The sequence below is a fragment of the Procambarus clarkii genome, chromosome 27, assembly GCF_040958095.1.
Source record: "Procambarus clarkii isolate CNS0578487 chromosome 27, FALCON_Pclarkii_2.0, whole genome shotgun sequence".
Classification (NCBI taxonomy): domain Eukaryota; kingdom Metazoa; phylum Arthropoda; class Malacostraca; order Decapoda; family Cambaridae; genus Procambarus; species Procambarus clarkii.
This window is the reverse complement of record NC_091176.1, coordinates 6858963-6885829: the sequence shown is the minus strand read 5'-3', so window position 1 is coordinate 6885829 and position 26867 is coordinate 6858963. Positions and strand designations below refer to the sequence as shown.

The window sequence follows — 26867 nt, the reverse complement described above, 5'->3', positions numbered from 1 at the left end:
TTATTCAGGTAAGGTACATACATACAAGTGATGTTACATTAATGGATCAATATATATATAGAGCTAGTACATACAATGCCTAAAGCCACTATTACGCAATGCGTTTCGGGCAGGAAAAACATTAATATCTAGAACTTAATACTAATTGAGCATAAAGAATAAAATGTGTTGAGAATAAATACAAATAAAGATAAAAAAAAGGGGGAACATGACTGAAAAGCAGCACAAATACAATAGGTTGACAAACAGTGTTCATTAAAAAAAAATAAGACATGGGTTGACAATAGAGGGGTAAGGTAGGTTACAGGGAATTTATTAGGTAGTATTTAGTTTTTATCTTAAACTGGTTGAGAGAGGTACAGTCTTTAACCCTCAAACCGCGCATATCATATATAAATGATATCAGTGACAAAACCGAAACCGCGCACATCATTTATATATGATTTCGTGTCTAGCGCTATAATTTAAACGCCCCGCCTGGTATAGGGGTAGTCATCGGCGAGCCTCGACCAAACGTAAACAAACCCCGCCTGGGAAAAAAATCCAGCGTGGGTCCCCTTTGTGTACCGAGCTCAGTTACCCGGCGGACACCATGGCGAGCGCATCACGTTCCGGCGACCGACCCCGCTCAGCGAGACGTTCCTCGAGACCTCTGACTGAGGACGAAATTACTCGTAATTTGTTCCCGGATGGTGATGAGTCTGATATAGACGACTCAGACTTTGATCATGACTATACACAGCCCTCAGAGGTGGATACGACCGACGACGAGTGTGAACATGCTGGCTCCACCAGGGCTAGGCCTAGCATCTCGCCCATGCCTCCTCGCCCTCACTCCACCCCAATTTCAGCAAGACCACACAGTTCATGTGCTCCCTTGCAAGATATTGATGTTTTGCTCGACGATTCTGAAGAAGGTGAATCATTTTCCGGTTTTAGTGACTTAGAATCGGAAAATAGTTTTGCAAGTGCCAGTGGAGGAGTGTGGTGTTGCCAAGCGACAATTTGTCGCGTCAGCAGCATCTGGCCGAGCCATGCGGCACCGCATGGCATCACAGGAACAAAGACCCTCAACATTGAGGAATTTTCCATCACCATCCCTGCCCGCCCCTACTGTTCCTAGACCTGCTTCAGCTCCTGGTACACGGTTTCCTCGCCGTGGTGCCGCTATTGGCTCTAGAAAGACACCTGGTGTTTTTGTGTGGAGTAATGGGACAGATTTTGTTCCACAAATTCCTGTTTTTGATAATTCGGATGTTGGAATTAGACATTTTCCCTGATAAAGGTGCAGATACTGTAACCCTGCGATTATCCGGGATTCGAACATCCGAAAAACGCCCTTATACGGCCAAAATCGTGAACGGATAAAGTTATCACAATATCCGGCCAAAATAGCCACAGGGACCGGATTAAAGCATGTTTTCTGAAGAAATTACACTATCCGGTCAGTCCCCCGGATAATCGTGCCTTTGTCCGTATATAAAAACATGAGGCTGGCCATACGGTATTAATCCCGTCTGCCCGAGACTCGAGGCGCATGGTGTAGGTGGGGGTGGGGTGGGGGTGGGGTGGGTGGGTGGTGTCGGGAGAGAGGGGAGCGTTGGGAGGGACCACCTGGGGGGATGGGGAGTGGCCTATACACTACAGTACAGTAATTACTATCAATTTTAGAACAATTCATCATAGCCAAAATCAAAAGAAATACTAGTAATTATGTAATAAAAAATTCCATACAAGTTTCCTAAAAACAATTTGCACAGGCTGAAGTTTCCTTCAAAAATATTTTTTTTTTTTCCTCCTGGCGGCCTACGTAACGTGCCTCCTTCCTGCCTCGAGTGGACCCGTCCAGGCCTGGTCAAGCCATGTGCTCTCTAGCCTCGTGTTACACCACAGTGCCGCGCCATTAGTGAAATATTTTTTTAAATAACTTTTTTATTTTCATACTAACTTTGAACATTTTTGGCCAAGACTATGTCTGGTAGCAGCATGAATCGTTCTGGAGGTGGAAAGAGGAAGAAGGTTGTCCTAACACTTAAGGACAAGCTACGTGTTATACAACTTTGTGAACATGGCCGGTCGACCTCAAGTGTTGCCAAGGAATATAATATAGGCACTAGTACTGTTTCTGATATAAGGAAACAAAAAGAGAAACTTATGCAATTCATTTCAACGTGTGAAAGTGAAGGTGCAAGCACTAGCAGAGGTTTTGTTAGAAAAACTATGAAAACTTCGACGCATGTGCAGTTGGATGAGGCTGTGTACAAGTGGTTTGCTCAGCACCGCACAGTTGGCGTGACAATTCGCGGCCCAGAAATACAAAATGCTGCAAGCAGGTTTGCTGCAAGCCTTGGAATAAAGAATTTCGAAGCGAGTGAAGGGTGGGTTGCAAGGTTCAAGGGTAGGCACAATATTGTGAAGAGGAAAATTGTCGGTGAAAAACTGAGTGCAGATGAAAGCAGTGTAGAACCATTTAAACGTAAATTACGAGAATATATTGTGGCAAATAATATTTATTCGTATCAAATTTATAATGCAGATGAAACTGGGTTGTATTGGAGGAGTTTACCAGAAAAAACTCTAGCAATGAGGAGTGAGGGTTGTGTGCCAGGCCGTAAGGTTTGCAAGGACAGGCTCTCAGCCATGATGTGTGCGAATGCCGACGGCACAGACAGAATCACGTGTGCAATTGTTGGCAAATCTAAGAAACCAAGAGCCTTGCAACATTGCATGGACAGACTGCCAGTGAAATATTATGACTCAAAAAATGCATGGTTTACACAGGAGATCTTTCTTTCCTGGTTTCATGACGTGTTCTGCAGGGAAGTTCGTGCCTATCAAATTAAGAAACTCAAAATAAGGCCAAGCGAAGTTCTGGCTTTACTGTTGCTTGATAATGCGCCTGCCCACCCCAGAATTGACACGTTAACCTCACATGATGGCAAGATAACGTGTATGGCACTTCCTCCTAACACAACCTCTCTCATTCAGCCTATGGATCAGGGAGTTATCTGTGCTACGAAGAGGTTGTACACCAAAAAAATGCTAAACGAAGTTTTGGTGGTTTTGCCTCTTCCGGAAGATATTGAACTCAGTGTGGATAACAGGGCTAAAAAAAACCTTCAGAATTTGAAGAACTATACAATCAAGGAAGCCATCTATAACTGGGCCAAGGTATGGAGTGAAGTAAAGGAATCGACTTTGAAAAATTCCTGGAAAAAACTCCTCACGTCTACGGTCAGAAATGATGAAGAAATGGATTTTGAAGGATTTACAGATGAAATCCATGGAATGTTTAGAAATGCCGGCGAAAACTTAGAAAGACAGGATGTGGTTGATTGGCTTGAACAAGATGCCAATGATCCAGGATATGGTGTGATGAGTGAAGACGAGATTCTACAGTCTGTTACTGGTGAGGTGGACGAAGAGGATGAAGAAGGCAGTGAAGAACGAACACCAATGACCACGAAATACAGTACACTCATGACGTATGTTGACGGATTAATAAATTTTTCATCAAATTGTGCTCATCCAGAGGTTGGAAACATGTATCCGTACCTTAGGCGAACAAAAGAGCTGATCATACAACTGGCCAGTGAACACAGAAGGCAAGCAACACTTGATTCATATATGGTACGAAAATCAAACCAAGCGCCTTCAACAAGTGAGGCGGCACGCGCAACCCAAGCGCCTTCAACAAGTGAGGCTGCACGCGCAACCCAAGAGCCTTCAACAAGTGAGGCGGCACTCGCAACCCAAGTGCCTTCAACCAGTGAGGCATCCTCAGCAGACAGTGAGAACTAACTTTGCCTAATGAACTGTACAGTAATTTTAAGTGTTAATTTTAGTGTTGTGTTACTATAAGTTACGTAAATTGTCAAGAATTTTTAACTTCAAGATGAGTCATCAATCAAGAAGACGAACAACAAAAAGGTAAGTTAGGTTTCTAGTTGAATATTTAATAATTATATGTTGCATGTCTGGCCACAGGAACCAAATAAAAGCTGGTTTGGCTGGATGAAAATACTGCCATACCGTATTAATCCCGTCTGTGGCTCTAGACGCATGGTGGAGGAGGGGGGTGGGGTGGGTGGGTGGTGTTGAGAGGGTGGGAGGGGTGCGTCAGGAGGGACTACCTGGGTACAGGAATTACCATTAATTTTAGAACAATTAATCATAGCCAAAAACAAATGAAATAACTACTAGTAATTATGTAATAACAAATAAATAAGTTTCCTAAAAGCATTGTGCACAGGCTGAAGTTTCCTTCAAAAATATTGTGAATTTTTTTCCTCCTGGCGGCCTACATAACGCGTTATGGCTGCCCCAAGTGGACCTGTCCAACACGGGTCAACCCATGTGCGTCCGTCCCTCGTGTTATACACAGTGCTGCGCCATTAGTGAAATATTTTTTTAAATAACTTTTTTATTTTCATAGTAACTTTGAACATTTTTGGCCAAGACTATGTCTGGTAGCAGCATCAATCGTTCTGGAAGTGTTAAGAGGAAGAAGATTGTCCTAGCAATTAAAGACAAGTTACGTGTTGTTCAAACAGTGAGGCGTCACAGGCAGCCAAGCGCCTTCAACGAGTGAGGCGCCACAGGCAAGCCAAGCCCCTTCAACAAGTGAGGCATTACAGGCAAGCCAAGCGCTTTCAACAAGTGACGCGCCACAGGCAAGCCAAGCGCTTTCAACAAGTGAGGCGCAAGCAAGCGCCTTTAACAAGTGAGGCGTCACAGGCAAGCCAAGCGCCTTCAACAAGTGAGGGCATGCAAGCGCTTCAACAAGTGAGGTGCAAGCAAGCGCTTTCAACAAGTGAGGCCTCACAGGCAACCCAAATGCCCTCAACCAGTGAGGCTTCAGCAGCTGGCAGTCAAAACTAACTTAGCTTAATGAACTGTACAGTAATTTTAAGTGTTAATTTTAGTGTTGTGTTAGTATAGGTTACGTAAATTGTTAAGAATTTTTAACTTCAAGATGTGTGGCATCGATCAAGAAGACGAACACCAACAAGGTAAGTTGAGGTTTCTAGTTGAATATTTAATAATTGTATGTGGCAAGGCAATTCAAATTATGTTGTTTGTAGTATAAAAATAGTTGGAAATGGTCACTTTTGGACTCGTAGGTGAAAAAGTACCATTATCCGAAAAACGTGCTAATCCGGCTGGGGGTCCTTCCCATATAGTCCGGATGATCGAGTGGAGACAGTATGTGTGAAATGGACTATTTTACTGCATATTTTGATGAGCCGCTAATGGAACATCTTGTTCAGGAGACGAACAAATATGCGAGTGATCTCATTGATGAGGAGTTATCCGATTTTTCACGTTTGCAGCGATGGAAAGATACGACTGTAGGTGAAATGTATGTGTTTTTGGCACTGTGTATGTTGATGAAACATTGTGTCAAACACGTAATCGATCATTATTGGAGCAAAGACCATACTGTTCCAACACCAATGTTTGGCAAATATATGTCTCGAGACCGATTTGCGATAATCCTCAGGTGTCTTCACTTTGCAAATGATGAAGACAGGAATGATGAAGATAGGCTTTGGAAGGTAAGGCACGTACTGAATGAACTTATCGGAAAGTACAGGGATTTCTACGTACCAGCTCAGAAGCTTGTGATTGACGAATCCCTTGTGCTTTTCAAAGGACGTCTTGCCTTCAAGCAGTATATTCCCTCCAAACGCCACCGATTTGGATTGAAATTCTTTGTACTCTGTGACTGTGAAACAGGAATTGTGTTACATATGATAATGTATACGGGTACAAATGTAGACATTCCTGCTAATGACCAACATGGCTTCTCAGGTAGTGTTGTGAAGTCACTGCTTGCACCATATCTGAACAAGGGCCACATTTTATACACAGATAACTATTATACCAGTCCCTTGCTAACTAGGTTCTTGCTTGATAATAGAACTGGTGTGTGTGGCACAGTGAAGGCAAAACGAAGGGAAATGCCAGTGTTTCCAGGTGCTATGCAGGTTGGTGATTGCGTGCTCAGAAAAACAGGTGGAATGCTTTCAGTGCGGTGGAAAGACACGCGTGAAGTGAACATGTTGACCACCATTCATTCTGGAACAATGCTGGACAGTGGCAAGGTGAACAGAACCACCAGAGAAATAATCTATAAGCCAGATTGTGTCTTGGACTATAACATCAACATGCGTTTGGTGGATAAATGTGATATGATGGTGGGGGCAGTGGAGTGTGTACGGAAAACAGTGAAGTGTACCAAGAAAATGTTTTTCCACCTTGTTGATGTAACAATGCTGAATAGTTACAATATGTATCTTGTCAAAACAGGTGGTAAACGTAATTTCCGTGCATTCAATTTTACTGTAGTAACACAATTACTACAGAAGTTTGGCAAAGTAATTCCTGGTGTACAGAGGCCCATTCTGAACCCGGTATTGCACCATGCTCCAACACCCAGGCTCGCTTTCAGGGATGCCTTTTTGACACACAATCTCAGGTTTTTACCACCAACTGGAAAGCGTGCAGTAGGCCAGCGTGCGTGTGTAGTATGCTGGTCAACAACCAAGAGGGAACAGAAAAGAAAAATGGTGATGACTTGGTGCACAGCGTGTCAGGTCCCTCTGTGCCATGTCCGATGTTTCAACGAGTATCACAGTCTTGATGACTTCTAAATGTCCAAGACTGGTGCCAAAACATGTAAATACAGAATAAGTGAGTGTATATAATGGAAATAAATCATAAGAAATAGTATATTTTATTGTGAAATAAGACATTTTTGTGCAAATACTTGTGACACTAATATGTGGATACAATATACATTGACAACAGTTTTATGTTTATAAATCATCTTGTGAGAACATATTGAACCACACCAGTGAAAAAAATGGGTGTAAAATACGCCATAGATACTGTAAATAATAACGCGAAAATAAATTCGTGGCAACTCGCGCTCCTTCTCCGTCGCGCCTGACTCACCCCGGGCGCACAGCGGTCCAGCGAAGATCAGGCGTGACGTCATCGACGATCTTCTCGGGTCAATTACGTCCACGGTAAGTGTAATTAAATTTTGTTATTATTTTTCCCGTGCTCAGGAAACACAAATAAAGAGATTAAAAAGAAAAACAAAAATTTTAGAATTTTTTTTTTGTTGCGCATGTGGGTGTTAATTCCATTTGGACCCCGAGCGGTTTGAGGGTTAACATGGTTGGGAAGGTCATTCCACATTCTGGGTCCCTTGATTTGTAGAGCATTTCTAGTTTGATTAAGTCGTACTCTTGGAATATCAAAACTGTATTTATTTCTGGTGTGGTGCTCATGGGTTCTGTTACAACCTTCAATGAAGCTTTTGAGGTCAGGATTATATATATATATATATATATATATATATATATATATATATATATATATATATATATATATATATATATATATATAATATATATATATAATATATATATTAGTATATTTTGGTAGCAGTCTTTCCTGTAGACATATATTATTAAATATGACCGAAAAAGTAAGATTAATAATTCTAACACGAATTTTCTCAATCTTTCGTACATTTCTTTTCACTGTTGGAGGTAATTCAAAAATCAATTCTCCAAAATTCTTTTTTTTTTTTGCCCCCGCCGCCCTCTCAAAAAATGAATTTTGGAGAATTGATTTTTGAATTACCTCCAACAGTGAAAAGAAATGTACGAAAGATTGAGAAAATTCGTGTTAGAATTATTAATCTTACTTTTTCGGTCATATTTAATAATATATATATATATATATATATATATATATATATACACATCCACAGGAGAAAAGCACACAGAAACTGTATTGGAGGGGATCTAAACATTCCCTCTAATGCGTTATGCGTGGTTTCTTCCGAGGCTATGGGTCCCCCTTCTTCCAGCTAGAGGTGGTACTCCCTTCTATATATATACATATATATATATATATATATATATATATATATATATGTCGTACCTAGTAGCCAGAACGCACTTCTCAGCCTACTATGCAAGGCCCGATTTGCCTAATATGCCAAGTTTTCCTGAATTAATATATTTTCTCTAATTTTTTTCTTATGAAATGATAAAGCTACCCATTTCATTATGTATTAGGTAAATTTTATTTTATTGGAGTTAAAATTAACGTAGATATATGACCGAACCTAACCAACCCTACCTAACCTAACCTAACCTATCTTTATAGGTTAGGTTAGGTTAGGTAGCCGAAAAAGTTAGGTTAGGTTAGGTAGTCGAAAAACAATTAATTCATGAAAACTTGGCTTATTAGGCAAATAGGGCCTTGCATAGTAGGCTGAAAAGTGAGTTCTGGCTACTAGGTTCGACATATATATATATATATATATATATATATATATATATATATATATATATATATATATATATATATATATATGTCGTACCTAGTAGCCAGAACGCACTTCTCAGCCTACTATGCAAGGCCCGATTTGCCTAATAAGCCAAGTTTTCATGAACTAATTGTTTTTCGACTACCTAACCTACCTAACCTAACCTAACTTTTTCAGCTACCTAACGTAACCTAACCTATAAAGATAGGTTAGGTTAGGTTAGGTAGGGTTGGTTAGGTTCTGTCATATATCTACGTTAATTTTAACTTCAATAAAAAAAAATTGACGTCATACATAATGAAATGGGTAGCTTTATCATTTCATAAGAAAAAAATTTGAGAAAATACATTAATTCAGAAAAACTTGGCTTATTAGGCAAATCGGGCCTTGCAAAGTAGGCTGAGAAGTGTGTTCTGGCTACTAGGTACGACATATATATATATATATATATGTATATATATATATATATATATATATATATATATATATATATATATATAGTGGTACCTCGGAATGCGAGTAATTACCTAAGTGTAATTACCTAAGTGTAGTTACAGGATGAGAGCTACGCTCGTGGTGTCCCGTCTTCCCAGCACTCTTTGAAACCACTGACGGTCTTGGCCTCCACCACCCTCTCACCTAACTTGTTCCAACCGTCTACCACTCTATTTGCGAAGGTGAATTTTCTTATATTTCTTCGGCATCTGTGTTTAGCTAGTTTAAATCTATGACCTCTTGTTCTTGAAGTTCCAGGTCTCAGGAAGTCTTCCCTGTCGATTTTGTCAATTCCTGTTACTATTTTGTATGTAGTGATCATATCACCTCTTTTTCTTCTGTCTTCTAGTTTTGGCATATTTAATGCTTCTAACCTCTCCTCGTAGCTCTTGCCCTTCAGTTCTGGGAGCCACTTAGTAGCATGTCTTTGCACCTTTTCCAGTTTGTTGATGTGCTTCTTAAGATATGGGCACCACACAACAGCTGCATATTCTAGCTTTGGCCTAACAAAAGTCATGAACAATTTCTTTAGTATATCGCCATCCATGTATTTAAATGCAATTCTGTTAGAAAGCATAGCATAGGCTCCTTGCACAATATTCTTTATGTGGTCCTCAGGTGATAGTTTTCTATCTAGAACCACTCCTAGATCTCTTTCTTTATCAGAATTCTTTAAAGATTTCTCACATAATATATAGGTTGTGTGGGGTCTATGTTCTCCTATTCCACATTCCATAACATGACATTTATTAACATTAAATTCCATTTGCCAAGTGGTGCTCCATATACTTATTTTGTCCAGGTCTTTTTGAAGGGCATGACAGTCATCTAAATTTCTTATCCTTCCTATTATCTTAGCATCATCAGCAAACATGTTCATATAATTCTGTATACCAACTGGTAGATCATTTATGTACACAATAAACATCACTGGTGCAAGTGTCCCTGTATGTGAGTTTTTCGGAAGACGAGCAGTATTTACTCCAAAAATATGTCTCGGAAGGCGAGGGTTACCTCGGGACGCGAGTTTGTTGATACAGAGCACCACTTGGTTTCCGAACCCCTTGGGGACGAGACCCGTCGGTTAACATGTAAGTTCGTATACGAGAAATAGAGGGGAAAAAATAAACTAGAAATGTAAAAATAAATTTTTCCGAAAAAATTCACGAAAAAAACTCTAGGGGAAAAAATCGACAGGTTCATAGCGTAAATGCGACTGTGTTTTGTTTGTACTCACCAATAAGTGAAGTCCTGATCCGCTTTATAAAAGTCCTTAATTGTTCCTAACTGATTATTAAGACGTCTGGCAAACATCCTCTGGATGTTTCCTGCCAGCCTGCAGGAACATCCTGCCTAAAATATACAATGATGTACTGTACATTTAAGAAACAAATCTGGGTCACAGGTCTGTGGAGTGTGGTTAGGCTTACGGAGTCAGCCGGTCCCTCCCCCACCACCGATACACCTCCCCCTCTCCCCCCACCCCAAACCCATACACACACACACACACACTCAAAGGTCACGTGGTTCATGGTTCACTTCAACACCCATATATCGCTTCCTGCCTGCCTGCCTCCTTCCCAGCCTGCAAGCCTGCCTGCCTGCCTCCTTCCCAGCCTGCAAACCTGCCTGCCTCCTTCCCAGCCTGCAAGCCTGCCTGCCTGCTTGCCTCCTTCCCAGCCTGCAAACCTGCCTGCCTGCTTGCCTCCTTCCCAGCCTGCAAGCCTGCCTGCCTCCTTCCCAGCCTGCAAGCCTGCCTGCCTGCCTCCTTCCCAGCCTGCAAGCCTGCCTGCCTGCCTGCCTCCTTCCCAGCCTGCAAGCCTGCCTGCCTGCCTGCCTCCTTCCCAGCCTGCAAGCCTGCCTGCCTGCCTGCCTCCTTCCCAGCCTGCAAGCCTGCCTGCCTGCCTGCCTGCCTCCTTCCCAGCCTGCAAGCCTGCCTGCCTGCCTGCCTCCTTCCCAGCCTGCAAGCCTGCCTGCCTGCCTGCCTCCTTCCCAGCCTGCCAGCCTGCTTCCTTTCCAGCCATCATGCTAACGGGTAGTGTGTGTTAGGCTTATCTTCGGGAATGAGCCGGTCTCACCCCCACCACCAACAAACCACCCGCCCCCCTACATCCCATCTCTCAAGGTCACGCGGTTCAACCGCGTGACTACCACTCACTCCCTGCTGCGCCTGCCTGCCTGCCTGCCTGCCTGTGCCTGCCTGTGCCTGCCTGCCTGTGCCTGCCTGCCTGTGCCTGCCTGCCTGTGCCTGCCAGCCTGCCTTTCCCTCCCTAATTCTCACTACTTCCATCCCTTCCTGCCTACCTCCTAGCATCTCTCCCTACCTCCCCCTCCCTCTTAGCATCTCTCCCTACCTCCTAACATCTCTCCCTACCTCCCCCTCCCTCCTAGCATCTCTCTCTCCCCCTCTGTCACTGATTCTCCCCCCCTCCTCATTCATACTGCCTCCCACCTAAGTTGCATCGTTCATCCACCCACCAGTCGGCCATCACTGATGCAATGCGTGCATTTGGAGCCAACATGGTGCACAGATGTTTCTTGATTGTGCAGATATGTAAAACAAAAGCACAGAATGAACATTCCAGCCTTATGGCAATTCAAAATAATAGGAATAATAGGCCGTGAATCTGTGAAGTCACAGTGGGCAAACTGGACCATCTCCCACCCACCACAACAAGCCGGCGTGACGCTTGGCGGACCCCTTCCTACCCGAACTTTGTTCGGGTAGCATGACTCCCCAACCCCAATCGGGAAACTGGAAGTTTCGGATAACTAAAGTTCGGAAACCAAGTGGTGCTCTGTACGCGTACAGGCCGATCTAGCGCGTGGTGGTTCGGCGATCGTCGCCCCTCTGCCCCGCCGCCCCTCAGTTTACCATTGTCTCGCGCTCAGTGACTACCCCCACATCAATTCTTCTCGCGGATTTTCAGTGTTTTGTTGGATTTTTGGTGATTTGTCTATACAATTTGTTATTATATATCTCACCATGGGTCCCAAGAAAGCCAGTGGTAAGGATAAAGGCCAGAAAGCTCATGTGAGGATGACAATAGAGGAGAAACAAGAGATCATTCGGAAGCATGAGAACGGTACACGTGTTGTTGAACTTTGTAGGCAGTACAACAAACAATATGCACTATACTTAAGAAGAAAAATGAGATTATGGGTGCTAAAGTGGCAAAAGGAGTAAGAACAATAACGAAACAAAGACCACAAATACTTGAAGAAGTGGAAAAGTTGTTATTAATTTGGATACACGACAAGGAGTTGAGGGGTGATAGTGTTTCGGAGGCCATTATTTGTGAGAAAGCCAGGGTGTTGCACGAAGACCTTCTAAAGAATACCCCTGCAACGAGTGATGCAGATACGAAAGAGTTTAAGGCAAGCAGGGGCTGATTTGAAAAATTTAGAAAGAGAAGTGGTATCCATAGTGTTACAAGGCATGGGGAGGCAGCCAGCTCAGACAAACCAGCCGCTGGACGATTTATTGACGAATTTAAAGAGTTTGCAGAGGCTGAGGGATACCTACCGCAACAAGTGTTTAATTGTGACGAAACAGGACTGTTTTGGAAAAGAATGCCTAAGAGGACATACATTACCAAGGAGGAAAAATCCTTGCCTGGACACAAGCCTATGAAAGATAGGTTTACGCTTGTGCTGTGTTAAAATGCGAGTGGCGATTTGAAAATTAAACCCTTGCTAGTGTATCGTTCTGAAAATCCAAGGGTTTTCAAACAGTATAAAGTGCAGAAAACCCATTTGTGTGTGATGTGGAAGTCTAATAAAAAAGCATGGGTGACTAGGCTTATTTTTTCGGAGTGGGTGAATGAAGTGCTGTGCCCTGCCATAGAAAAATATCTGCAGGAGAAACATTTGCCACTCAAAGCCGTGCTTCTCCTTGACAATGCTCCTGCTCATCCTCCAGGCTTGGAAGATGATTTGTTGCCTAGATACAATAAATTCCTCACAGTTAAATTCCTTCCTCCTAACACCACTCCTCTAATTCAGCCTATGGACCAGAAAATCATAGCGAATTTTAAGAAACTTTATGAAAGGGCACTTTTCCGGAAATGTTTTGAAGTGACTGAAGCCACAAACCTCACCCTCAAAGAGTTCTGGAGACAGCATTTTAACATTTGTAGTGCTTTAAAACTCGTTGACAAAGCCTGGCAAGAAGTGACTCAAAGAACCCTGATCTCTGGCTGGAGAAAAATGTGGCCTGAATGTGTGAGAGAACTAGACTTTGAGGGGTTTGAGCCTATAAATGATGCGCCTATTGTTGAGGAAATTGTAAGTCTAGGCCAGCAAATGGGCTTGGAATTGGATGGTGATGATGTGGAGGAGTTGGTGGAAGAACACAACGAAGAACTGACCACCGAAGAACTCCTAGCCCTTCAACAGGAACAGCAAGCCAACGCAGCAGCGAATGATTCTGCAGTGGAGGAGGAGGTGGCAGCAGCACCAGCGAATGTCCCTTCTGCAGTAATTAAGAAGGTGTGTCAGATGTGGGAAGAGATTCAAACAACTGTTGAACAGACTCACCCAGAGAAAGCTGTAGTGGGCCGTTGTCTTAATCTTTTCAATGACAATGTGATGCCTTACTACAGAGAGAGCTTGCGAAGAAGGGAAAAGCAAGCTTCCATGGACAGATTTGTGGTGAGGAAATCGAGCAGTGAGCCTCAACCAGGACCTAGTGGCACTCAGATAAAACGTCCCAGGGAGAGCACACCAGAAAGGTCCTCACTGCCTGATGTGATTATGGAAGGGGACTCCCCTTCCAAACAGTAACTCCTCTCCTTCTCCCCCCTCCTCACCATCTTCCATACGCCTACAGCACTCGACAGCAAGGTAAGTAATAACTGGAACATAGTTTTGTAGGTTTATTTAGATGAATTAGGTAAATTAGGTATAAAAATTTAGTTTGATGTGGGGTTTTTGGGGTAGTCAGGAACGGATTAATTCATTTCCCTTTATTTCTTATGGGGAAATTAGCTTCGGAATGCGAGTTTTCGGAATACGAGGCGTCTCCAGGAACCAATTAAACTCTTAAACTGAGGTATGCCTGTATAAATAATAATAATAATAATCAATTTTGTTGGGGGACAGGCAGCCAGTGTATATATCCTGAATACATGTGTAAGGAATCAGAAACCTGTGTAAGGAATCTTTCAGAACCTTGTATACCACGTATGTAAGGCCAATCCTCTAGTATGCGGCCCCAGCATGGATCCTGTACCTTGTCAAGCACAAGATACCCGTGGAACGGGTATCACAACAACATATAAGTTGGAAGTGAATATTATAAATATAGAATACTAGAAATATAAAATAGTGGCAAGAGGCGGCATCAGTGGTTATAAATCGGGTAACTGGAAACTGGTGACATAAACCTGGGCCACAAGAGGTCACGTGTACTGACCGGGGGACCAGCCTCGCTACCTACGCTAAGTACCTGCCATAAAGTTTGAACAAAATAACATACATAGTATTACAAATATACGGTATACATATAATATTATAAATATTAAACATATAAATATATATACATATATATTGTTACAAATATACAATATACATATAATATTATAAATATATAGATATATACAACAAAACAAGGCAATATGGGAGTAAATAAACAAATTTGTGGCCACTGTAACAACTTCTTAAAGACGAAGGTAACGGGAATTGAATGTTATATCTGTAAGACTAGATTCCATTCAGCTTGTACAGGAGTGAGTAACACTACGGCACTGAGAGCTGGCCACTTGCTCTGGGTGTGTAAAAATGACCTGCCAGCTTGGAATATCCTAAAAAACCTTCTAGATAACATGACGCATGATCGGAAAACATCGTTCATTGGAAGCCTACCAGCCATCCAGAAGGAGTGGGAAAGGAACAACAATTCTAATATACAAGGGGCGGAGGCTATAGTCAGGGATGAAACTGAGGCTGAAACTCAGGAAGTTGTAAACTCTGACTCAGTAGGCCAGGATGTAGATGACAGTAAACTAGAAAGTGTACCAGACAGCACTGACAGCTCGATAGGTACAGACACCACGACGGTTCTCGATAGAGCAATTCAGAACAGAAGGACAGACTTATGCAAATTTTATGCAAAGGGCATATGCAGACATAGATATGCTGGTAATAAGAAAGGATTAGAATGCAGTTACCAACATCCCAAAAAATGTTTAAATATGCTTAGGAAAGGTGAGTGTCGATTTGGATCAATATGTAGGTTTTTCCATCCTGACATGTGCCAAACCTCACTGGAGGACAGAAAATGCTATGACCTCAGCTGCCCACACTTTCACGTGAAAGGCACGGAACGCTACATAAAGAGTGGCAAGCAGGATAATGAAATTGAAGGAAACTCTATAAATTTTTTATACCAGACCGGCAGAGAATTCAAAAGGAGCAGCATGGAGAGTGTATGGAACTGGATGCCAGATCCACTTGCATTCCAGAATTACAGATACAATTACCCACCGAAAGGGAACTACAACTACGACAGAAAACTGCCCTACAACAATCAGTACTGGTCAGAACAAACTCATTATGTCCACGCATAATGGACTTGCCGAAAAAGTCTCCCATTCAAACTATCACTAATAGAGTAACCTCATTCATCTTTGCCAACATACAAGGACTGAAAACAAGAACAAACAACAAAGTACAGTTCATAAATGGCCTCCTCACGGAGTCAAATGCAGTATTTGGAGCTTTCACAGAAACTCATGCAGGGGAATTGTTGGACAGTGAGATCTGGATTCCAGGATATAACCTATACAGGTGTGATAGGAAAATTAGGTCACATGGAGGAGTGGGTCTGTATATTAGGGAAGACCTTGTATGCTCGGAGCTCCTAAACGTTACAAATGAGGTGGTAGAGGTACTGGGATTAAAAATAGAGAAAATAAATTTAGTGATTATACTAATATACAAACCGCCAGATGCAACGGCTGAGGAATTCGCAGAACAGATAAGCAAAATAGAGAATAGCCTTGATAATTTGGAGAACCCGATACCTGATATTATCTTCCTAGGTGACTTCAACTTGCCTAGTCTCAGGTGGAAAATAGCAAACAATAATATTATACCAGGAAATCTATCAGGACCTAACCAACAACAGATTAGAGAACTACTTAGATTCTGTGACAAATTTTCACTCAATCAGCAGATATCGGAGCCAACGAGAAATGAAAATATTCTAGATCTGGTCTTTACGAACAATGAAGACATTATCAGAGACATTACGATATCAGATACAACATACTCAGATCACAAACTCATTGAAGTGCAAACGATCATCAATACTCAGAATAGACCTAAAACGTTGATAAAGCGAGAGGGGCTATTCAGTAAATTCAATTTTAATAATAAAAGGATAGACTGGGAGATAATAAACAGGGAACTTACAAACATTCCATGGGGAACTGTTCTAAATAATACAAGTCCTACAGAAGGAATAGAAAAACTGACTTCAGAAGCGTATCAAGTCTGTCTGAAACATGTTCCTTTGAGGAAAGCCAGAAAGAGATCTAACGTAGAAAGAGAACGCAGACGACACTATAAACGCAGGAAAAAAATAACGGAACTGCTTATGCAGACACGAATTTCCCGTCAAAGAGGGAATAATTTAAATAGGGAGATTGAAGAAATCGAGCGGAAATTAAAACACTCATATGAAACTGAAGAAAGGCAGTTAGAATAGAAAGCAATTCAGGAAATAAAGAAAAATCCAAAATATTTCTTCTCATATGCGAAATCAAAAGCAAAAACCACTGCCAGTATTGGACCTATTCGTACAAGTGAAGGTTCATACACGGAGGATGACAAAGAAATTAGTGAAATCCTAAAAAAGCAGTATGAGGACATGTTTAGCACTCCAATAAACAATATGAAGGTGGAAGATCCAGACAATTTCTTTATGCGGGATATTCAAACCCCTGTAAATATAACTGATATAAACACGAGCGCACTAAATTTTGAAAAAGAAATTGAAAACATGCCCATGCACTCGGCCCCAGGTCCAGACTCATGGAATTCAATATTTATAAAGAAATGCAAAGTGCCGGTAGCACAGGCACTCAGTATAGTGTGGAGGAAGAGCTTGGACACGGGGGAGATACCAGATGCACTTAAAGTAGAAGACATAGCCCCTCTACACAAGGGAGGGAGCAAAGCATTGGCAAAAAATTATAGACCAGTTGCACTAACATCGCACATCATAAAAGTATTTGAGAGAGTGATTGGCAGTCAGGTCACCAATTTCATGGAGACCAATGACCTTCACAACCCAGGCCAACATGGATTTCGAGCGGGAAGATCGTGCCTCTCACAGTTACTTGAGCACTACGACAAAGTCACTGAGGCATTAGAAGAAAAACAGAATGCTGATGTGATATACACGGGCTTCGCAAAGGTTTTCGATAAATGTGACCATGGCGTGATAGCACACAAAATGAAGTCAATGGGAATAACCGGTAAAGTAGAACGCTGGGTACTCAGTTTTCTGTCAAACAGGACTCAGCGAGTAACTGTCAACCATATAAAATCTAGTCCAAGTGCAGTGAAAAGCTCTGTGCCTCAGGGTACAGTCTTTGCACCGCTGCTTTTCCTTATTCTCATATCAGATATAGACAAAAATACAAGTCACAGCTTCGTATCATCCTTTGCAGATGACACAAAAATCAGTATGAAAATTACCTCGGCTGAGGACATTGAAAAACTTCAAGCTGATATTAATAAAGTTTTCGACTGGGCATCAGAAAATAACATGATGTTTAACAGTGATAAATTCCAGGTACTCAGGTACGGTAAAAATGAGGACCTTAAACATAATACAGAGTACAAAACACAATCAAATGTACCCATAGTAGGAAAACAGCATGTAAAGGATTTGGGAATAATAATGTCTGACGACCTAACGTTTAAGGAGCATAACCAAGCAAATATTGCGACTGCCAGAAAAATGATAGGATGGATTACGAGAACTTTCAAATCCAGGGATCCCATCACAATGGTTGTACTCTTCAAGTCACTTGTGTTGTCCCGTCTTGAGTACTGCTCAGTACTCACTTCCCCCTTCAGAGCAGGAGAGATTGCCGAAATAGAGGGAATACAGAGAACATATACGGCACGCATAGACGCAATAAAGCACCTAAATTATTGGGATCGTCTCAAAGCCCTCCAAATGTACTCACTAGAAAGAAGACGAGAGAGATATCAAATAATATACATCTGGAAGATACTGGAGGGCCAAGTACCAAATCTACACAGTAAAATAACAACGTACTGGAGTGAACGACATGGAAGAAAATGTAGAATAGAACCAGTGAAGAGCAGAGGTGCCATAGGCACAATCAGAGAACACTGTATAAACATCAGAGGTCCGCGGTTGTTCAACGTCCTCCCAGCAAGCATAAGAAATATTGCCGGAACAACCGTGGACATTTTCAAGAGGAAACTAGATTTATTCCTCCAAGGAGTGCCGGACCAACCGGGCTGTGGTGGGTATGTGGGCCTGCGGGCCGCTCCAAGCAACAGCCTGTTGGAACAAACTCTCACAAGTCGAGCCTGGCCTCGGGCCGGGCTTGGGGAGTAGAAGAACTCCCAGAACCCCATCAACCAGGTATCAACCAGGTATGCCACTAGGCTAGTCCCAGAACTAAGAGGCATGACTTAGGAGGAAAGGCTGAAGGAACTGCACTTCACGTCGCTGGAAGACAGAAGATCCCGGGAAGACATGATCACCACATACAAAATTCTCAGGGGAATTGACAGGGTAGACAAGGTTGGATTATTTAACATGGGTGGTACACACACAAGGGGGGACAGGTAGAAACTGAGTACCCAAATGAGCCACAGGGACGTTAGAAAGAACTTTTTCAGTGTCAGAGTAGTTAGTAAATGGAATGCATTAGGCAGTGATGTGGTGGAGGCTGACTCCATACACAGTTTTAAATGTAGATATGATAAAGCCCAGTAGGCTCAGGAATCTGTACACCAGTTGGTTGACAGTTGAGAGGCGGGACCAAAGAGCCAGAGCTCAAACCCCGCAAGCAAAAATAGGTCAGTACAACTAGGTGAGAGTACACACACACACACACACACACACACACACACACACACACACACACACACACACACACACACACACACACACACACACACACACACACACACACACAATAGACCTGTATCATTGACAAGTGTAATACTGAAAGTATTGGAAAAACTAATCAAAACTAAATGGGTAGAACACCTAGAGAGAAATGATATAATATCAGACAGACAGTATGGTTTTCGATCTGGAAGATCCTGTGTATCGAATTTACTCAGTTTCTATGATCGAGCCACAGAGATATTACAGGAAAGAGATGGTTGGGTTGACTGCATCTATCTGGACCTAAAAAAGGCTTTTGACAGAGTTCCACATAAGAGGTTGTTCTGGAAACTGGAAAATATTGGAGGGGTGACAGGTAAGCTTCTATCATGGATGAAAAATTTTCTGACTGATAGAAAAATGAGGGCAGTAATCAGAGGCAATGTATCGGAATGGAGAAATGTCACAAGTGGAGTACCACAGGGTTCAGTTCTTGCACCAGTGATGTTTATTGTGTACATAAATGATCTACCAGTTGGTATACAGAATTATATGAACATGTTTGCTGATGATGCTAAGATAATAGGAAGGATAAGAAATTTAGATGACTGTCATGCCCTTCAAGAAGACCTGGACAAAATAAGTATATGGAGCACCACTTGGCAAATGGAATTTAATGTTAATAAATGTCATGTTATGGAATGTGGAATAGGAGAACATAGACCCCACACAACCTATATATTATGTGAGAAATCTTTAAAGAATTCTGATAAAGAAAGAGATCTAGGAGTGGTTCTAGATAGAAAACTATCACCTGAGGACCACATAAAGAATATTGTGCAAGGAGCCTATGCTATGCTTTCTAACTTCAGAATTGCATTTAAATACATGGATGGCGATATACTAAAGAAATTGTTCATGACTTTTGTTAGGCCAAAGCTAGAATATGCAGCTGTTGTGTGGTGCCCATATCTTAAGAAGCACATCAACAAACTGGAAAAGGTGCAAAGACATGCTACTAAGTGGCTCCCAGAACTGAAGGGCAAGAGCTACGAGGAGAGGTTAGAAGCATTAAATATGCCAAAACTAGAAGACAGAAGAAAAAGAGGTGATATGATCACTACATACAAAATAGTAACAGGAATTGATAAAATCGACAGGGAAGACTTCCCGAGACCTGGAATTTCAAGAACAAGAGGTCATAGATTTAAACTAGCTAAACACAGATGCCGAAGAAATATAAGAAAATTCACCTTCGCAAATAGAGTGGTAGACGGTTGGAACAAGTTAAGTGAGAAGGTGGTGGAGGCCAAGACCGTCAGTAGTTTCAAAGCGTTATATGACAAAGAGTGCTGGGAAGACGGGACACCACGAGCGTAGCTCTCATCCTGTAACTACACTTAGGTAATTACACTTAGGTAATTACACACACACACACACAAAGAATATTGTGCAAGGAGCCTATGCGATGCTTTCTAACTTCAGAATTGCATTTAAATACATGGATGGCGATATACTAAAGAAATTGTTCATGACTTTTGTTAGGCCAAAGCTAGAATATGCAGTTGTTGTGTGGTGCCCATATCTTAAGAAGCACATCAACAAGCTGGAAAAGGTGCAAAGACATGCTACGAAGTGGCTCCCAGAACTGAAGGGCAAGAGCTACGAGGAGAGGTTGGAAGCATTAAACATGCCAAAACTAGAAGACAGAAGAAAAAGAGGTGATATGATCACTACGTACAAAATAGTAACAGGAATTGATAAAATCGACAGGGAAGGATTCCTGAGACCTGGCACTTCAAGAACAAGAGGTCATAGATTTAAACTAGCTAAACACAGATGCCGAAGAAATATAAGAAAATTCACCTTCGCAAATAGAGTGGTAGACGGTTGGAACAAGTTAAGTGAGAAGGTGGTGGAGGCCAAGACCGTCAGTAGTTTCAAAGCGTTATATGACAAAGAGTGCTGGGAAGACGGGACACCACGAGCGTAGCTCTCATCCTGTAACTACACTTAGGTAATTACACACACACACACTCTTTTACACAATTACAGTTATAATTATAAATATATAATTATATAAATATATATATAATTAAATAAATATATATATAAATATATAATTATATAAAAACACAATTATAGACCTGTATCATTGACAAGTGTAATAGTGAAAGTATTGGAAAAGCTAATCAAAACTAAATGGGTAGAACACCTGGAGAGAAATGATATAATATCAGACAGACAGTATGGTTTTCGATCTGGAAGATCCTGTGTATCGAATTTACTCAGTTTCTATGATCGAGCCACAGAGATATTACAGGAAAGAGATGGTTGGGTTGACTGCATCTATCTGGACCTAAAAAAGGCTTTCGACAGAGTTCCACATAAGAGGTTGTTCTGGAAACTGGAAAATATTGGAGGGGTGACAGGTAAGCTTCTATCATGGATGAAAAATTTTCTGACTGATAGAAAAATGAGGGCAGTAATCAGAGGCAATGTATCGGAATGGAGAAATGTCACAAGTGGAGTACCACAGGGTTCAGTTCTTGCACCAGTGATGTTTATTGTGTACATAAATGATCTACCAGTTGGTATATAGAATTATATGAACATGTTTGCTGATGATGCTAAGATAATAGGAAGGATAAGAAATTTAGATGATTGTCATGCACTTCAAGAAGACCTGGACAAAATAAGTATATGGAGCACCACCTGGCAAATGGAATTTAATGTTAATAAATGTCATGTTATGGAATGTGGAATAGGAGAACATAGACCCCATACAACCTATATATTATGTGAGAAATCTTTAAAGAATTCTGATAAAGAAAGAGATCTAGGGGTGGTTCTAGATAGAAAACTATCACCTGAGGACCACATAAAGAATATTGTGCAAGGAGCCTATGCGATGCTTTCTAACTTCAGAATTGCATTTAAATACATGGATGGCAATATACTAAAGAAATTGTTCATGACTTTTGTTAGGCCAAAGCTAGAATATGCAGCTGTTGTGTGGTGCCCATATCTTAAGAAGCACATCAACAAACTGGAAAAGGTGCAAAGACATGCTACGAAGTGGCTCCCAGAACTGAAGGGCAAGAGCTACGAGGAGAGGTTGGAAGCATTAAACATGCCAAAACTAGAAGACAGAAGAAAAAGAGGTGATATGATCACTACATACAAAATAGTAACAGGAATTGATAAAATCGACAGGGAAGATTTCCTGAGACCTGGAACTTCAAGAACAAGAGGTCATAGATTTAAACTAGCTAAACACAGATGCCGAAGAAATATAAGAAAATTCACCTTCGCAAATAGAGTGGTAGACGGTTGGAACAAGTTAAGTGAGAAGGTGGTGGAGGCCAAGACCGTCAGTAGTTTCAAAGCGTTATAATGCAAAGAGTGCTGGGAAGACGGGACACCACGAGCGTAGCTCTCATCCTGTAACTACACTTAGGTAATTACACACACACACACTCTTTTACACAATTACAGTTATAATTATAAATATATAATTATATAAATATATATATAATTAAATAAATATATATATAAATATATAATTATATAAAAACACAATTATAGACCTGTATCATTGACAAGTGTAATAGTGAAAGTATTGGAAAAGCTAATCAAAACTAAATGGGTAGAACACCTGGAGAGAAATGATATAATATCAGACAGACAGTATGGTTTTCGATCTGGAAGATCCTGTGTATCGAATTTACTCAGTTTCTATGATCGAGCCACAGAGATATTACAGGAAAGAGATGGTTGGGTTGACTGCATCTATCTGGACCTAAAAAAGGCTTTCGACAGAGTTCCACATAAGAGGTTGTTCTGGAAACTGGAAAATATTGGAGGGGTGACAGGTAAGCTTCTATCATGGATGAAAAATTTTCTGACTGATAGAAAAATGAGGGCAGTAATCAGAGGCAATGTATCGGAATGGAGAAATGTCACAAGTGGAGTACCACAGGGTTCAGTTCTTGCACCAGTGATGTTTATTGTGTACATAAATGATCTACCAGTTGGTATATAGAATTATATGAACATGTTTGCTGATGATGCTAAGATAATAGGAAGGATAAGAAATTTAGATGATTGTCATGCACTTCAAGAAGACCTGGACAAAATAAGTATATGGAGCACCACCTGGCAAATGGAATTTAATGTTAATAAATGTCATGTTATGGAATGTGGAATAGGAGAACATAGACCCCATACAACCTATATATTATGTGAGAAATCTTTAAAGAATTCTGATTAAGAAAGAGATCTAGGGGTGGTTCTAGATAGAAAACTATCACCTGAGGACCACATAAAGAATATTGTGCAAGGAGCCTATGCGATGCTTTCTAACTTCAGAATTGCATTTAAATACATGGATGGCAATATACTAAAGAAATTGTTCATGACTTTTGTTAGGCCAAAGCTAGAATATGCAGCTGTTGTGTGGTGCCCATATCTTAAGAAGCACATCAACAAACTGGAAAAGGTGCAAAGACATGCTACGAAGTGGCTCCCAGAACTGAAGGGCAAGAGCTACGAGGAGAGGTTGGAAGCATTAAACATGCCAAAACTAGAAGACAGAAGAAAAAGAGGTGATATGATCACTACATACAAAATAGTAACAGGAATTGATAAAATCGACAGGGAAGATTTCCTGAGACCTGGAACTTCAAGAACAAGAGGTCATAGATTTAAACTAGCTAAACACAGATGCCGAAGAAATATAAGAAAATTCACCTTCGCAAATAGAGTGGTAGACGGTTGGAACAAGTTAAGTGAGAAGGTGGTGGAGGCCAAGACCGTCAGTAGTTTCAAAGCATTATATGACAGAGTTCTGGGAAGACGGGACACCACGAGCGTAGCTCCATCCTGTAACTACACTTAGGTAATTACACTTAGGTAATTACACACATAGATAAAAAAAAGATAGATTTCAAAAGAAGATGGAGAGAAGCTGAAACTGAACCTCGCCGAGGCAAAACATTTAAATGAGAGCAGGAATGAAGAAGAAATAAATTCATTTTTCTACAAAGTGATAAGGGTAGGCAAACCAGTAAAGTGGTACATAAGGCAAACCAGCAAAATCAATAGAGAGAGGGGGGAGTGAAAAATAAGGAGAGGGGGAACAAGTTCCTGAAGATTGCATACGCCAACATAGATGGAGTGAGATCGAAGATACTGGAGTTAAGTGATGTAATACAGCTGCAGACACCAGACATTGTTGCACTCACGGAGACAAAACTTGAAGATGTAATTTTAAATGAGGTCATATTCCCAAGGGGCTACTCAATTTGGAGACGGGACAGAAAAATTAAGAAAGACGGTGGCGTTGCTGTGCTGGTAAAAGAACACCTAAAGGTGAACGAAATAATGAGTGCCAATCCACAAGAAGTTGACATAATAGCACTAGAGATCTGCCATGAGGATGATAAACTAATGATAATAAATGCATATAGTCCACTGCCAAGCAGCACATGGTCAAAGGAGGAGCTAGATAGTAAACGTGAAGGTCTTATAACAATAATGAGAGAGATTATAGCGAGAGCGGATAACGATAGATCACGACTGTTGATAGTCGGTGACTTCAACTTGAAATCCATAGACTAGGAAGCATATGAAGCTAAAACAGAAGATTTTTGGACCTTTAAATTTGTAGACCTCATCCTGGAAACATTCTTGTATCAACATGTTAAACAAGCTACGAGGATGAGGGAAGGGGACGTTCCCTCCATGCTAGATTTGATATTTACCAGGAAGGAGGAAGAGATATTTGACATTCAGTACCTTCCTCCCTTGGGTAAAAGTGACCATGTCTTTTTGGGAATAAAGTATGCAATGCGTTATAAGCTGGAAGAAAATAAGGAGGTTGAAGCAGTTGAAAAACCAGACTTCAGGAGAGGACATTATGGTGACCTTAGAAATTTTTTTAGTGAGTATAATTGGACAGACTTGATGCTAGGCAAGGAAGTGAATGAGATGTATGTCAAGTTTTGTGAAATATATGATAAAGGCACAAAAAAAATTATCCCAAAACAGAGATGCAGGGCCAGAAAACAGGATTGGTTCGACAGAAATTGTGAGAGGGCAAGAGACCGAAAGACACAAAAATGGAATCAGTATAGGAAGAGGTCAAACCCCCAAACATACCAGCGATACAAAGATGTGAGAAACAACTATACAGCAGTAAGGAGAGAGGCAGAAAGAAATTTTGAAAAAGGGATAGCGGATAAAAGTAAAACAGAACCGGGCCTATTCTACAAATTCATAATCAACAAATTGCAGGTAAAGGATAATATCCAGAGGTTGAAAATGGGAAACAGATTCACGGAAAATGAAAAGGAAATGTGTGAAACATTAAATGAAAAGTTCCAAAGTGTGTTTGTACAAAATGAAATCTTCAGAGAACCAGACACAATAAGAATTCCAGAGAACAACATAGAGCGGATAGAGGTGTCTAGAGATGAAGTGGAAAATATGCTACAGGAGCTCGGTAAGAACAAAGCAGCTGGCCCAGATGGAGTTTCACCATGGGTTCTGAGAGAATGTGCATCTGAGCTCAGCATTCCACTTCACCTGATCTTTTAGGCATCCCTGTGTACAGGAATCGTAGCAGACGTGTGGAAACAGGCTAACATAGTTCCAATCTACAAAAGTGGCAGCAGGGAAGACCCCCTCAATTATAGACCTGTATCATTGACAAGTGTAATAGTGAAAGTATTGGAAAAACTAATCAAAACTAAATGGGTAGAACACCTGGAGAGAAATGATATAATATCAGACAGACAGTATGGTTTTCGATCTGGAAGATCCTGTGTATCGAATTTACTCAGTTTCTATGATTGAGCCACAGAGATATTACAGGAAAGAGATGGTTGGGTTGACTGCATCTATCTGGGCCTAAAAAAGGCTTTCGACAGAGTTCCACATAAGAGGTTGTTCTGGAAACTGGAAAATATTGGAGGGGTGACAGGTAAGCTTCTATCATGGATGAAAAATTTTCTGACTGATAGAAAAATGAGGGCAGTAATCAGAGGCAATGTATCGGAATGGAGAAATGTCACAAGTGGAGTACCACAGGGTTCAGTTCTTGCACCAGTGATGTTTATTGTGTACATAAATGATCTACCAGTTGGTATACAGAATTATATGAACATGTTTGCTGATGATGCTAAGATAATAGGAAGGATAAGAAATTTAGATGATTGTCATGCCCTTCAAGAAGACCTGGACAAAATAAGTATATGGAGCACCACTTGGCAAATGGAATTTAATGTTAATAAATGTCATGTTATGGAATGTGGAATAGGAGAACATAGACCCCACACAACCTATATATTATGAGAGAAATCTTTAAAGAATTCTGATAAAGAAAGAGATCTAGGGGTGGTTCTAGATAGAAAACTATCACCTGAGGACCACATAAAGAATATTGTGCAAGGAGCCTATGCTATGCTTTCTAACTTCAGAATTGCTTTTAAATACATGGATGGCGATATACTAAAGAAATTGTTCATGACTTTTGTTAGACCAAAGCTAGAATATGCAGCTGTTGTGTGGTGCCCATATCTTAAGAAGCCCATCAACAAACTGGAAAAGGTGCAAAGACATGCTACTAAGTGGCTCCCAGAACTGAAGGGCAGGAGCTACGAGGAGAGGTTAGAGGCATTAAATATGCCAAAACTAGAAGACAGAAGAAAAAGAGGTGATATGATCACTACATACAAAATAGTAACAGGAATTGATAAAATCGATAGGGAAGATTTCCTGAGACCTGGAACTTTAAGAACAAGAGGTCATAGATATAAACTAGCTAAACACAGATGCCGAAGAAATATAAGAAAGTTCACTTTCGCAAACAGAGTGGTATACGGTTGGAACAAGTTAGGGGAGAAGGTGGTG

At 41.1% G+C, this 26867-nt stretch overlaps 1 protein-coding gene across 1 annotated transcript in view; it reads left to right on the top strand.

Annotated features, from left to right (window-relative positions):
• LOC123762810 (uncharacterized) overlaps nt 1-26867 on the top strand; it is a 367859-nt gene that overhangs the window by 78906 nt on the left and 262086 nt on the right. The gene's annotated exons all lie outside the window — the stretch shown is intronic.